Below are 12887 nucleotides of genomic sequence, written 5' to 3' on the forward strand. Positions count from 1 at the left end.
TTATAGTTAAATGGTTATAACTTTTTTTTGAAGATTTTATTTATTTATTTCTTTGACAGACAGAGATCACAAGTAGGCAGAGAGGCAGGCAGAGAGAGAGAAGGAAGCAGGCTACCCGCTGAGCAGAGAACCTGATGCGGGGCTCGATCCCAGGACCCTGGGATCATGACCCAAGCTGAATGCAGAGGCTTTAATCCACTGAGCCACCCAGGCGCCCCAATATTATAACTTTTAACTTCTTCTTTACGGTTATCAATACTGCCACAATTGTACAAGTTCAGTTTAGGCTGGGATTTGAACTCAGGGCACTGACTCCACCACACCATCTTCCCATGGCCTGAAGGTGCATTGCCAAACAGCAAATGCGGATCTTTCGGGACCATTGATGGGCTTTTCCTCTCTTTTCCGCACCTTTCCTCTAACTGTCCATCATCTCAGGTGCGTGCCCCACGCTCTCAAAGAGCTAAGGAAGGAATATATCACATGTAGGTACTCCCCAGGAAACATGAGTTGTCACGTTTCCACTCGTGAGAGGATTCACATTTTCCAAATAATAAGAAAGTGTTAACAGAATACAGCCAAACATGGAGGCTCATGCCAGATGCTGTAGGCTTCAAAATACAATTATAAGAAAAACAATGCACAACAAAGTCATTTCTAAGAGAAAATTTCAAAGGTACCTGGCGGGGCAGCAGGGAGAGAGGGTGAGAGGGACTTTCCTACGAGAGCCCCTGGAATAATGTCCCAGGAGCAGCTGGTTTCAACCCGCACTCCTTTTCTGAGGAACTGTGTCTCACACAGACTCCACACATGTGCTATTTTTCTTCCTCCATTCCCCTGCCAGCTCGGGCACCAGCAAATGTGATACCATTCTTCACTCTGAGTTTTTCTTTCTACCAGTCACTTGTTCGTAAATTTCCCTCACTGCATCATTGAAATCTGTCGCAACGTTCCTGATAAATTCCCCACGCCCTTACCTCCCATTATCCATAATATTATCTCCTTCTTTTCGAGGAATCTGCTTGACATTCAGCTGCAAAGTCACCAACTAGTGTTTTCTTACTGTTCATCTTCTTACACGTGCGGGGGGAGAAAAATTCGGCTCTCCAACTAATTGGATCATCTCCATGCATTTTTAAGAAAGGGTGCAAAATGGTCAAGCTTGCTTTCAAGAAGTCTTCCAGGCATCTCTTCAGCGGTTTTTCTGAACTCCATTTCGCTGCTCGCTCTCTCTCTCTCATTAGCTCTCGTTTCTTCCCAGACAAAGCTAAGGAGTGAGGGTCGGGGAGAGAGAATGTGGGACAGGCTGTTTTGACAAGTGCAATTGCAAAGGAGAAGTTCGTTGTAGCCATAAACGAGCTGTTTTGGAAGCTTTCCCTCTGAAATAGTTCCCATAACGTAGAGAACACTTAATGCAATCATACAGCTTACAGTAAATGTCTAACAAGTGTGGGCATAAATGCTGCTCTTTTTATTCTCTGGCTAAGCATAATATGAGCTTGCACAGAAAAGAAATACAGAGACTGACCACTGGAGTGAAGAAATACCCTTTCTGCCATGGGACTGGCCAGTGCGGAAGCTGTCCAAGTCTCTTCCAGCCAGCCAAGAGGAGCTGACCATACAATGGAGCATCACAGCATCATCTGTGCTGTCTCCTTCATCCTAACACCTTCCTTCCTTCCACTGCTCACTTCTAATGCAGGTTGTGATTTGGGTATAATCCACATCCCACCTGAAAACCAAAGGACATCCCCAGTTACTGAGACTACGGATGGTAGATCAGCCCTCTGCTTTCAGATCCCATCTGGGGATTGCTTCAGCTAAAAAAAGACCCCTATCCAAGATCCTCCCGCTACCCATCCAGCTCAATACAGGAGTATACGATGTACTTGTACACTCACACCACACCTTGGGACAATTCTGAAGGAACACCCCAGCTTCAGAGCTCCATGTGACGTTGACTGGAAAGTCAGTCAAGATTGCATTGCAACCCAACTTCTCCCTCTGCCCAAGCCTGCTTTGAACCTCTCCCTGCATACAATAAATACCCTGGGTGCTCATCTGCCTTTTATCTTGATTCCCAGGGAATTCAACCTGCAACGCTACAGAAGGTGATTCAAGAAGAGAGATTTCATACAGAATTAAGCTATTGAAGTGCTGGATGGTGTGAGGAGTAAAGAGGAGAAGTGGAGTTTATTCCCCAGAGGTCAGGAAGAAGCTTCTCCTGCCCAGGTAGATTCCAAGCACTATGTTGACTAGTGCAGGGAAGAGATCACATACGCAGCAATCAATGAAATGAGTCAACACCCCATCAACTGTGTGATTCTCTACAACACTTCTCCAAGACTCACATGGCCTCTGCCTAAGACAGTCAAATTAAGATAAGGATGTGACTGGAATCATCCTTCCCACCATCTTTCAAAATTTTCATGGTGACACCAGTATTTGCAGTTGCCTTGAGAAAGTAAATAGTGCTTTGGGCTTATTCTCCTGGTGTGGATGCTGGGGGGAGTCACGGGGGTTTTCACTGTGCCTACTACAATGGTAGTCGACTCTATGAATACAGGAGTCAAAGTAGGGATTCTGCCAGATCCTGAGTATGTCTTTCCCAGCCATTATTCTAGAACTTGGGAAATAACCATAGTCTCAGCCTAAAACTCCATTCGTCATCTAACTTCCGGCTAAGTAAGCTTAGTTTACTTACTTACTTAGCTTAATAAACTACAGCAACATCTGACAATTCCAGGATTAGGTGAGCCTCTAACTGGCAATCCCTAATGAGGCTCTCTTTCCTGTTCCCCAGTCCGTGAACACTCTGATAAATGGATCCCCATCCCCCTGGAAGAAGGTTTTGAGGCAAATTTGTAGCACATGCTTAGGACAATGTCACAAGGATCCTCTTTCCAGGGGACCCAATACCTGTTTATTCAAGGGGCTGTTTCTGTAACCTGACTCAGGTCCATGGAGGCAATGATTCTCATTATGATAACACAAGTCAGATCTCTTTACTCGACCTAGATATCGCACCCCCAAAATTTTACAGCTCCTACACTACTTCAGTAAGCATTGTGGGTACCCTAGGGTACCCCTCAAAAACTCACCCCCTCTTTTTAAGACCAAAGCACTCATTCCCCCTCGTTGTTGAGGGTTGACAGCCAACAGTTCTCAACTGAGTCCCTCTTTGAAGCCTTGCCTGGGCCTGAAGAAAGAACATCCTTGCCAAAGATCATGTTCCCTTTGAAGAGCAGCCCATATCAAATAACTGATCACTGCAGATGCATAAAGGCCCGGCAACATTGCTCCAGATCAGAATCACGTCCACAGAATGAGCTTCGGAGCTCACTGCAGGATTAGTCGTAGCCTCTGTTGTGACCATGTCACAATTCAGCCTTTCCCTCTGCCTAATCCTGCTTCCCACTCTCCCATGGGTGTTAATCCCCAACAGCAGTCTGAAATTTCACAATGCACATCTTGCCTTAGAATTTGGTCCTGGGGAAGCTGAACTGTGACAATGAACTGGTAACTTTTTTCACTGAAGGATGCGGAAATCAATGAGCCATCCTCAGAGCTCCCTACACAACAAAACGGCCTAATTGCCACTCTGGTTCTGCTGCCCTTAACAGTAATTGGACCCATTCTGTCTCTAGTAGTTACATGTCTCCCCTTGACCTTTACCATTCTGAGATTCCATCCTTCCCAGTGAAATGAGGAAGCCCAGTTTGACTTGACCCTCTCCCACCATCATTGCGAACCTCAAGAAGGCGACTCCAACAGAGTATTCAAGTACCCATCGCCATGCACTTCTCAGTGCCTTGAGAAGGGAGTAGGTCATTATCATCTTATTGGCAGATATGGTGCAAAGAGAAGTAGGGGAATGGGCCCACCCAATAAAATAACTCCAAAGTTCTAATTTTTCTGATTTCTTGAGTTCCTTCAGGCTACTTCTGGCATTTCAACCTTAGAGGCCACTCTTATGTTAGGTCTCGGTCAACCATCCCAGCCACTTCAGGTATCAAATCTGTCTGGACTGTCTAGACTGTAGAGTTTCTGGATGAAGCAAAAACTATCTATTAATAGGTAGATGTAGCCAATGTTACCTTTCACCTTCTCTGGTCTAGAAATTTGAGAATTCATTCTCGTATAGACTTCCCAGACTATCGCAGATACAAGTTAGCAGGAAGCTTGCTGTTTTACCAATGTTTAAGCTGTATCCTCCCCACTCTGCCTCTGAACTTGTCCCTTACTAAGCATACTATGGCAGGACTCCAGTTATGGGTCTGATTGAATGGAAGGTGGTGGCCATGGGTTTTGATGGAACTTGGTGACCTCTGGTAAGGTAACTTCCCCCAACGAGGTTAATACAAGGTCTTCACACAAGAGAAGAGCCACAACCACCTTGAGACAAGTGCCTGGGTATTTCTGCCCAGGTCCATATTCACAGCTTAGTGGTTCTCCTTCTGAATGCACATTTCTTCTCTCCCCACTGCCCAGGGGAATACTCACATATACAGACACAGCACATTTTTACTTTTGTGGAATTTCACCTTAATCTTGCCATTAGGTACCATCCTTTTTCATCTCTCATTGCCATCAAGACTCACTCAAGGTAAAAATCACGAGAGAGATAACCCTGGATTCTACAGCTCGTGGGTTCGTCCTGCCATGAAGCAGTTCAAGTTTGAGTGCCCAGAGACCAGGGACAGATGCCAGGTTTCCCACACTGACCTTGGGCTGCTTTATTCATCCATGTAAATAGGGTTTAATTATTGGCATACGTATCTCAATTTCCTAAGTCCTGGTATGTGCACAACTGTGTTACAAAAACAAAAAAAAGGCAAGAGCTCTTCTAGGACTTACAGAGCTGATATATGAGGGGTGAGTAAGAACATTACATATTTTGTAAATGGTAATACAGCTGCAAATCCAAGCTCTAAATCCTAGTAACTTGCCTGAGGTCACACATTCAAAAGAGCTGAATTCTATTCTCAGATTTGCCTCCACCTAACTCCCACTGTGGTCTCTTGTCTGGACAGAGGAGGTACATCATGCTTACATTCAAAACAAAGGTAGAGGAAAACAAATCCCAAAACACAATAATAATAATAATCAAGGTAGAAATCCCCATATAGTTTCTGTTTAAAAAGGAAGATTCAGGGGCACCTGACTGGCTCAGTCAGTGGAGCATGCAACTCCTGATCTCAGGTTTGAGTTCGAACCCCACGGTGGGTATAGAGATTACTTAAAAATAAAATGTTTAGGGGTGCCTTGGGTGGCTCAGTTGTTTAAGTGGCCAGCTCCAGAACTGGGTTCAGGTCGCAATCTCGGGGTCCTGGGACCGAGCCCCACATCAGGCTTCATGCTTAGTGGGGAGTCTGCTTAAGGTTTCTCTCTCCCCTTCTCCCTCTGCCCCTTCCTCGCTCATGCTCTCACTTACTCTATCTCTCTCTTTCTCTCAAATGAGTAAACAAATCTATAAAATAAAATTTAAAAAAATAAAATAAAAAGCATAAAAAGAATCATCACTTTGGAGCAGCATGAAGTAGAGAGTTAGAGATGACTATTCATTCTCCAAGGGGCACTTAATCAAATCACACAGGTCAGCATCCCAAGACCTGATCATTTCATCCACCAGGACCTGGCTCCTCATCTGAATGTAAAACCCAATCGCTCTGGAACCTGAGCATATTTACACACAAAGCATCATGCTTTGGGAATTCAGCATACATTTGCCATGAATACCATCTATTCTTCTACTCAATCAATTTCATTAGATTCCACCAATATGATTTAGAAAGAGGAAGATCTTCAATAAAGCATACATTTCATTATTGCAACTTGTCCATGCCATTGCTTAAAGTTGGGAATTCTTTCTTAGTTTGTAATAGGAAAAAAAAATTCCTTAGCCCAATGCAAAACAAAAACATGTAAAAGAAGACAGAGTTCTTGCCTCCGCTAACTCATCTGCAATTCTAATGTTCACTCATATTTTAGGCATTGATGTATGATGAAGTTGCTTACTTTCCGGAGTCAAATGTGGCATGATTATTTTTTTCCCTCCTCTCTTCTTCAGCCTCTCAGGGGCACTTAAAATCAGTCTAGCTCACCATCAACTTAACTAACATTTTCTTTGCAATGATTGCAAAATTTTCTCAAAATTAAAATTTAATCTAACAGCAAGTCACTTCTCACTGATTTTTTTTTTCTGGTTTTAATAGTGTTAAGACACTAACAAGTGCAATGAATACAATGGTTTAATTTCTGTCTCATTTGTCTTAAGTATAACAAAAGAGATAAGTTAAGGATAAGTAACGTCTCGGAAAATCCCAACTCCCAACTTGGATAAGTGGAATTTAGTTATTACGGATAATAGGTTTAAAGACTGCTTCCCTAGAGGGTGCCTGGGTGGCTCAGTGGGTTAAGCTGCTGCCTTCAGCTCAGGTCATGATCTCAGGGTCCTGAGATCGAGTCCCGCATCGGGCTCTCTGCTCAGCAGGGAGCCTGCTTCCTCCTCTCTCTCTCTGCCTGCCTCTCTGCCTACTTGTGATCTCCCTCTGTCAAATAAATAAATAAAATCTTTAAAAAAAAAAAAAGACTGCTTTCCTAGAAAATGTATAATTGAAGAAGCTTAGAATATCAGACACTCAAAATCTATCAAGGAAATATATGCATTACTAAATTTTTATTGGTGCCTTAGAGATCCCTAGTGATACAGCAAATACTATCTGTGTATTGTGTATGTATTGAAAGCATCTTGTCAAGTAATTTTGAAGTGATGGAGCTAATGTTCTTTCTTCTGAAGAATGTTGCACAAGGACTCTCTGCCACTTCTTTTCGAAAATTAGTGCCCAGAAGCCCCGTGCCCAAGAGGTAGGAGAAAGACAACCCAAGTCATGCCTTCTTGTCTAACTGGTAAGGAAAAGAAAAACAAAACAAACCAAAAATGTACAGCACAGGGGTGGCTCTTTACTGCAACCTCCAGAGAGTATGCCAGACCTGTACACAAAATGAGCCATACATGAGATGAACTAAATAACGTACTTAGGAACCTAAAAATTTATAATCACTTTGTATTGTTTAAATGGAAAAACCTTGTTCACCTAGTTAAGTAAATGAACACAAATAGATTTATTCTAGCCAAGTCACTTCAATCCAAGTTATATGCTGAAAGTCCAACAGTGCTTATATCATCAGAAAACACTTTTAGGGGCACCTGGGTGGCTCAGTCAGTTTAGCATCGGCCTTTGGTTCAAATCATGAGTCCCGGGTCCTGAGATTGAGCCCCACATGGAGCCCCACACATGGGCTCCCTGCTCAGCTAGGAGTCTGCTTCTCCCTCTTTCTCTGCCCCTCCCCCACTGGTACACTCACTTGCTCGCCCTCTCTCTCAAATAAACAAAATCTTTAAAAAAGGAAAGTATTTTTAATGACATAGCAGTCGACAACTTAATTAGGTCCTCCTTCAAGTATCTTGAAAAGGAGGAGCTTGAAAGCATGTGATTTTTTTTTAAAGTGATCTCTACATCCGATGTGGGGCTTGGACCTACAACCCTGAGATCGACAGTCATATACTCTACCAACTGAGCCAGCCAGGTACCCCACAATGCACTTAATTTGCACAAGGATTTAGTATACAGTCACTTCAGTCATTCACCTTCTCATTTTCTGGGAAGCATGTACAAAAGGCTTTCCTAGGGGTGCCTGGCTGGCTCTGTGAGAAGAGCATGCATCTCTTGGTCTTGGAGTCATGAGTATAAGCCCCATGCTGGATACAGAGATCACTTAATAAATCGTTAAAAAAAATTTTTAAAGCCTTTACTAAATTCCATAGATAACAATTCATTACTCCTGTTTTATTTTTACTTAGAGGCACCTTGTCTAATATCATATACATAGAAAGGACTGGGAAAATTGCAATATTATTAAGTTTTTATATACTGCTTTTATCTTATCATGTAAATTACTGTTTTCACTAAAACCCTGGAGTGAAAACAGACACCAAGACACTGGAAAATGAAATGTCTCATTTTGTATCTTGTTACTGAGCATATAAAATACAGAAGAAATGAGCTTTGTAAAAGATTGATGTTTCCCATCTTAATTCCTTTTTTATTTGTTTTTTTTTTGTTGTTGGTTTCCCATAATTCTGTAAACATTTTTGTGAATATTCATATTCTTAGAGAGACATTTCAGACTTCTGACCTCCAGAACCCTAAGATAATAAATCTGTGTTGTTTTAAACCCTTAAGTTTATGTTAATTTGGTACACCCAGTAAGAGGAAACTCTACAAAAGGTCTCAGCCAATTCCATGAGGAGCCCTGAATCTGGGATGGTCTTTCAGAGTTGTGCCAAGTTGGGCTGATGAGCTGGGCCCTTTGTACCCCCAAAGAGACCATCCACTGGATGTATTAAACTCCCCACCAAAAGTGACCTTGAGAAAGGCACTTTAAGTAAACTCTTTGCAAATGCAGGGCTTGAACTCACCTCCTGAAGATCAAGAGTCTCACGCTCTACTGACTGAACCAGCCAGGTGCCCCAGCCAGGTGGTATTTTCAACCAAGAGCAATTCCCAGAGAGGGCTGACAGCACTCCCAGAAGTGGAAGGAATAAACACTTAAGTCCTGGAAGGCCTAGAAGATAGCTCTGGACAGTATACCATGGAACCCACTGTCCTCCAAAAATATATGTATTGTCCCCATCCTCACCTCCAGCTCTTACAGTACTGATATGTAGTCCCAGGAGGGAAAGTAAATTTGGTTAGACGTGCTATTACCAAGCGAATTATTTTATCCTGTTCTCACTCCAGCATTCTTGAGCTTATTGGCTTTACTGGGAGGGGCGAACCTCCATTCCCCTGGGTCTCTGAAGTTAAGAAAAGCTTCAGAGTGCAGATTTTCCCCGAAACTACTCAAGGAGCCAGATCAATACAATTATTCTGAAACATGCTAAAAGTAAGAGAGAGACTGTTTAGCTGAGGACTCTAGAGGAAAAATTAGGAATTCGTTTTCAGAAACACATTTCTAAAGATTGAGTTCTCCAAAGACCTTATCAAAGGATGCAATACTAATTGCACACATGTTGTCAATGTCACTGGTTGGAATATTAGAAGAAACTATTCATTTAATATTTTAAGGGGGAGTAAAGAGTGGGTTTGTTTTTAACACAGCGAGAGTTACTTTGTCAGCCAGTCTGCATTTTATAACTATTACCTGTTACTGCTTGAACCTTAGAACATAAAAATACCACTATAGCCAAATACTGCCTAGGGTGTGAAATATTCCCATTTCCATATGTTCCAACCTTCATTACACTTTGAGTTAATTCAGGAGTCTCCTCCACTTGTCCTACTAGTCACCATTCCAATCCATTCTGCATACTGTCGCCAGATTAATCCTTCTGAACTACATCTTCCATTATGCCATGCTTTTATTCAAACCCTTGGACCATCTCCTCAATGTCAGACTAGTTTCAAAGTCTTCTCCCTAGCAATCAAGGCCCTCCATACAAGGTCTCCAGAATACATTTCCAACTTTTTCACTGGGCCCTCTATGCTGGGATCATGCCAAATCATAATGCTTCTTAAACATTTCACTGGTCAGCTTTTCATTTCACTGGTCTGCTTTTCTTACTCTTCTTCCTTCAACCAGAAACAATTTACCCATTCTTGGTAGTATATCTAAGCCATCCATGAAAGTAAATGTCACCAACAGCCACATAAAGCCTTTGCTGATTCAATGAACTAGATGTGATCTCTCCCACTTGAGTGTTCTCAAGAAGGGTCCTGGTCAGACATTATTTTGATTGCACATAAGAGAAACCTGTTAAAGTAGTTGAAAGAAAAGGATGGCTCATCTGAAAGGTAAGGGGGTATCATAAAATCCAAAGTCCCAAATGGCAGTCCCAGCTCATGAGATTCAAGAGAAAAACGAACTCAGAAAAGCAAAACTGAGTGCTATGAAAAAGATGAAAGCAGCTCTCAGAAATTGAAAACGTGATTTATGGCAATACGAATATATGGGCTGAGTAGCAGAATGGACAGAGTTGAAGAAATGAAGAAAATACCCAAGAGAATCACAGTGTTCCATCTTCCAGGCCAACAATTAATTCGGCAAAAAGATGTGGAGAGAGTAAAGGCAGAAAATGAAAGGTGGGGGGGGTTACAGATATTGAAATCTTAAAGGTTGATAGGAAAACATTAATTCATAACCAAAAAAAAAACACCACATTTCAACTTAATAGCAAACACTAGCATGGACAGAAGATGAACAGCTTCCAAAGTGCTAGTGGTAGGTTGGGACAAAACCCAGTTGTGGGGACGGTGCTGGTTAAGAATAAAGGAATCTTGTTTGCTCATTTGCCATTATTGCCAAAATAACAGATGGCAAGGGATCTTAATTTTAATTTGCACTTTCGTATCGCTGGTAAGGTTACTTATCTTTTCATATGTTAATTGGGTTATTCATATTTCTTCTATAAATTGCCCATACATATATACTTTGCCCATATGTCTATTGGGTGCTTTGTCTTTTTTCTTGATTTATAGTACTCTTTGTATGTTATGAATATTAAAACTTGGTCTGATATACTGGGAGGAAATGAAATATATATTTCTTGTCTTTAAGCTTTATTTTATTTTTTTGCCATAACACATTTTTCATTATTTAAAAGAAACATGCTAGAGGAAAACATAGGTGAAGGCTATCATGATATTATGGTTGGAAAGTCTTTCTGTTTTTCTTCCTCTGTGATTTCTTTCCTTAAAGAAAAAAATAAATAGGAAAATATGAACAGATCTAGGCACACAGGAATATTAAAGTTCTAGGTGGAAAACAAGTAAGAGGAGATGACAAATAGTCATATGATGCTTACTACCTGCCAGCCATAAGCTTCAATTCTTCATCTAGATTAAGTTGTTCATTCAAGCATGACTACTTGTGATCAGATTATTATCGTTGTCTTCTTCATCTGACAATGAGAAAACAGGCACAGAGAGGTTAAGTGCTTGCCCAAGGCAGTAAGAGCAGGTGAATGGTGGGTAAGATTTGAACCGAGGCAGTCTGGTTCCTGGGCCTATGCTCTGGACTGGGGCACCTGGGTTGCTCAGTTAGTTAAGCATCTGCCTTCGGCTCAGGTCATGATCCCAGGTTACTGGCATCGAGTCCCGCATCTGGCTCCCTGCTTAGCAAGGAGCCTGCTTCTCCTTCTGCCTCTCCTCCCTGCTCATGTGCTAGATCTCTCTCTCTCAGAAATAAATAAAATCTTTAAAAAAAAAAAAAAAAAAAAAGCTCTGGGCTCTAAGTCTACATCTCACAGAAACTGCAGAAAAAGAACTTTCCAGAGCATGTGGGCATATTTTCCTTTGCCATTTGAGTACTGAGCCTGCTTCTTACCTCTGATGATATTATCCTGGGGGTGCTGAACTTGGCTCAAGAACCAAGAGAGGCCAGTATCTGTGAAAACTGCAGTAATCCAAAATGCACAGATTCCAGGTGCCTATTCTTGCAGAGTAGCTATGTCAGGCATAGTACAAACGGTGTATAGCATAGCAACAAATGAGCTGTTTTGTCATTTCCATACCCTAATCAGGCACTCAGCTGCCTCTGATAATCTTCGAGCAAGTCCAAAGCAAGACATGCTACTTCTGTTCCTTCTCTGTGCAGTACCTCACTTCTGTTAAGTTCTGAATCCTAGATATATACATTGGGCATTATAAAGGGAGAGAGAGAGAGAGAGAAAGAGAAAGAGAGAGAGAGAGAGTGTGTATGTGTGTGTGTGTGTGTGTGTGTGTGTAAATCCAACAGACCAGAATTTATGTTAAAAAAAAAAAACAGTAACAATAACAAACAGAGTCCTGCTGTGAATCATAAACCTGCATTTAACAGAATAAATAATAAATGTAATATCCTGTGTCAGTCATGGTCCCAGCAGGAAACAGATGGCACACTCAAATTAGGAAAATTTAAAGAGGGATTGTTATAGGTAATATCCCCCGGGAGGCAGACTGAGACAGGAGATTCTCAAACGGGAAGATTATCGTGAACGTCTCTGACAGACACACTCGGGGAAGAAAGAGAAGCAGAACTCGGAGGAGAGAAAAGGTGAGCCATCCAAGCCAGTGTCTCAGGAGAGTGTCATGGAAGCCCTGGAGCCAGAAGGGTCCTTCAGAGTTGTCACAAGTCGGGCTGCCCTGCGCAACAATTCCCAGACAGGAGAGTTTGGACACCCAAGGGGAATCTAGTGGAGGCAGTCCTTCCCCTCCTTAAGAGGGATCTCGGCAACACAGCAGAGCCGCCACTATGGGGTCTCTTAAAGAAAACTACTTCCCCAAGCGCATGCAGAGTATCTGGAAATTATCCGACAATTGCATTCACACCAAGAGATATAAAACGTCAGACCTCGCCACTAAGAGACTGAATGGAAAACGGACACTGGCTGGACAGTACACAAACACTGAACGCTCACCCACAATGCACAGCGACCAGGACAAGAAACCAACACATGATGTGCAGTGACTGGCCCAGAAAGCCAGCCTACGAGCTAGAAGTCAGACTTGGAAGTGTCAGATTGCTGTCTCCAGTGATAATCCAAGACGCCTAACAGTGGCTCCTGTAATAACTGGCCCAAGAAGACCCAGACTTGACTAAATCACTGGCAGTTTCCCTAGTTGTTGGCCCCGTTTCCAAGTTAAGACCAATGGGAGAGAGCCGAACACGTACCCCTCACCAATCTGCTTTATCCTGAGGTATTCAGACCCAAACCTGGAGCTTCAGAAAGCCAGCCAAGAACGTTCTTGGCTTTACAGAGAACATATTCAGCATCGTAACTACACCAACTTGCTTTTAAGACACATTTTGGTGGATGGCAGGAGCGGGGGAAAAAAAGAACAGAT

The 12887-nt window shown here is 42.4% G+C and overlaps 1 long non-coding RNA gene across 1 annotated transcript in view; it reads right to left on the reverse strand.

The window, feature by feature from the left end:
* Window positions 1-977: 977 nt before the first annotated feature.
* Window positions 978-12887, reverse strand: part of LOC106006067 — a 62657-nt gene continuing 50747 nt past the window's right edge. Inside the window, exon 3 of the long non-coding RNA XR_001179914.2 lies at window positions 978-1267. This is a non-coding gene — a long non-coding RNA (uncharacterized LOC106006067). The remainder of the gene's footprint in view (window positions 1268-12887) is intronic.

The sequence above is a fragment of the Mustela putorius genome, unplaced genomic scaffold (assembly GCF_011764305.1).
Source record: "Mustela putorius furo isolate JIRA1106 unplaced genomic scaffold, ASM1176430v1.1 tig00003836_pilon_pilon_pilon, whole genome shotgun sequence".
NCBI lineage: Eukaryota > Metazoa > Chordata > Mammalia > Carnivora > Mustelidae > Mustela > Mustela putorius.